General features: G+C 45.5%; 1 protein-coding gene across 7 annotated transcripts in view; it reads left to right on the top strand.

The window, feature by feature from the left end:
* Tsp (Thrombospondin) overlaps nt 1–2,500 on the top strand; it is a 116,415-nt gene that overhangs the window by 80,332 nt on the left and 33,583 nt on the right. The window lies entirely within an intron of this gene.

The following is a 2,500-nucleotide window of genomic DNA, read 5'->3' as shown; positions in this document are numbered from 1 at the left end:
GTTACGCTTTGATGCGTGGCGCCGAACCTTGGGTCATGTCGTGCTTGCGTGGGACATCACTGGGTGGAGGATGCATAAGGATCTTCAGTGTGGATGTTAATGTTATTGCATTTATTCTATTTTGCGATTGATTGTTTCAAGGTGGATTAATGTTGTTATTACGTAGATGGTGATAATGGTGATATTGGCGAAAAAAGTATAATTACAATATTCCTCATTAAACTAGAGCTATTTTTTATATTCGCTATTAATGATATTATTATCATTACTATCCTATAATTTTTCTTTCCCAGTCACTATCACTTCTTATGCATTATTATCTGTATTACTGTATTCATCTATTGATTTTAAAATTATTTACGATCTCGAAAACCCTTTTCCCATAGAAAAAAAGGAAACACATTTTTCTGTTTTCGCGGTTTTTGCGAAGTGAGGGGAAAGGGAAGACCAAGAGGAAGACGGTAAAAGGGGAAAGCAAGAGAGAGGAAAAGGATATTGTTTACAAAGGGGAATGGGGGGAGGGGAGGGTGCGAAAGGGGAAATATTATTTGTAGGTTTAAGGGAAATATAAGGGTTAAAGGGTGAGGAAGGGGAAACGAAGGGAGAGAGGGGAAGAGAGGGAAAGAAAAACAAGATCTTTTTTGACTGTGAACGACAGGTATTGGCAGGAAAGGATGAGATGTGGAAAGATAGAAGGGAGAAGAGAGAGGAGCTGAAATTTGGGACAACAGGCGTGATATATATTGTGCGCTGTGTGTGTGTGTGTGTGTTTATATATATATATATATATATATATATATATATATATATATATATATATATATATATATATACATATATAGACACACGAATATATACATAAACATGTGTGTGTGTACTTGTCTCTGCATGTATGGATACCCTTCTCTCTTATCCGTTCCCTTTGATTTCATTCCCTCACCATTCCGTCCCTTCACCCCTCCCAGCCCATCCTTTGGCTCCGTTCTTCCTCCCTCCTTCGGGCCGCTCTAGGATGCAGATCAGCGCGCCAGCAGGATGTGGCTCGAAAAATGACTTTGCCAACAAAGATCACAAATAATTTAAGATAAGAATGAGGATATAAAACAAACGGAGAGATTGGGTTCCTGAGGCTTAGTGCTCCAAGGGACGGCGGCACAATAGAGGCAGCGACCAAGGGGGGGGGGGGTAGTTAGTGGCACTGCTTATGGCACTCTGTGGGATGCCCTTTTTTGCGAGAGGTCTTCCTGGTATCTGACTTGGCACTGGAGTTTCCAAACGACCGGTTAAGTCCTTGGATTAGGAGGAGGGGGAGGGAGGGGGCGGGAGAGTAAGGGGGGTGAAGGAGGCTGAGGGAGAGGGCGTGAAAGGGGGTGAGAGGGAGGGGAGGGGGATAACGAGAGAGAGAGAGAGAGAGAGAGAGAGAGAGAGAGAGAGAGAGAGAGAGAGAGAGAGAGAGAGAGAGAGAGAGAGAGAGAGAGAGAGAGAGAGAGAGAAAGAGAAAGAGAAAGAGGGAGAAAGAAAAAGAAAGAGAGAGAAAGAGAAAGAAAGAGAGAGAAAGCGAGAGAGAGAGCGGCAGGGGGACCGCAGGGGGCATTCGCGTGTGCGTGAGGGGGGGGGGGCGCTCTTCCTCTCCGAGACGCCCATCCGGGTGTCAGTCGTTCCTTGAACCGCCAGGAATCTTGATGACAAGATGAGGATGTGCCAGGACGGACGTTGGGAGTTTCTTGTATTTGAATTCTCTTCACTTCTTCTTCACATTTTTATCTTTCTATGTTTTTATCTTTGGGATTTTTTTTTTGTGTCTCACTGTTAGCCTTTGTGTGTCTTTCAATATGAACTGGTTTTCTCTTTGTGTTTTTTTCCTCTCTTCAACTTTGCTTTGCCTATCTGCTTGTCTATACAATATGTCTTTCAGTCTGCCTCTTTGCATATGTCTTTGTCAGTTTCTTTCTTTGGGTTTCTTGTCTTCTTATTCTCTTTCGGTCTTCCTTCGTTCATTTTCTCCCCTCTCTCCTCTCTCCTCTCACTCTCTTGCTCTTCCTCTTTTTTTTCCCCTTCTCTTCTCTCTCTCTCTCTCCCTTTCTCTTTTTCTCTCTAGCTCTGTTTTTAACCTTTTCCTCGGTGCCAAATCAAACAGACTTCTATTTCTCTCTCTGTCCTCTCTATCTACTTTTGCTCTCAAATCATCCATTTTTTTCTGTTCCCTTTTCCTCTCTCGCCTTCATTCTCAAATCATCCATAATTTGTTTCTCTATTTCCGTTCCCTCTCCCTCCCTCGCCTCCACCTTGTCCTCACTCGGCGGTCCACACGGAATGCCCATCGGAGCGCATGGAAGCGGGAGGAGCGTCTGTCTTGACCACGGAAGGGGAGGTGGAGGAGGGGAGAAGGGGCGGAGGGGGATGGGAGGCGGTGGAGGGGAGGTTGGGGGGAAGGGCAGAGGGGAGGATGGGGGAGGGAGAGAGGGGAGGATGGGAGGAGGGGCAGGGGAGGAGGAGGGGA

The sequence above is a fragment of the Penaeus vannamei genome, chromosome 8, assembly GCF_042767895.1.
Source record: "Penaeus vannamei isolate JL-2024 chromosome 8, ASM4276789v1, whole genome shotgun sequence".
In the NCBI taxonomy this organism is placed as follows: Eukaryota; Metazoa; Arthropoda; class Malacostraca; order Decapoda; family Penaeidae; genus Penaeus; species Penaeus vannamei.
The sequence above is the reverse complement of the archived record's forward strand: the minus strand, read 5'-3'. Positions and strand labels throughout refer to the sequence as shown.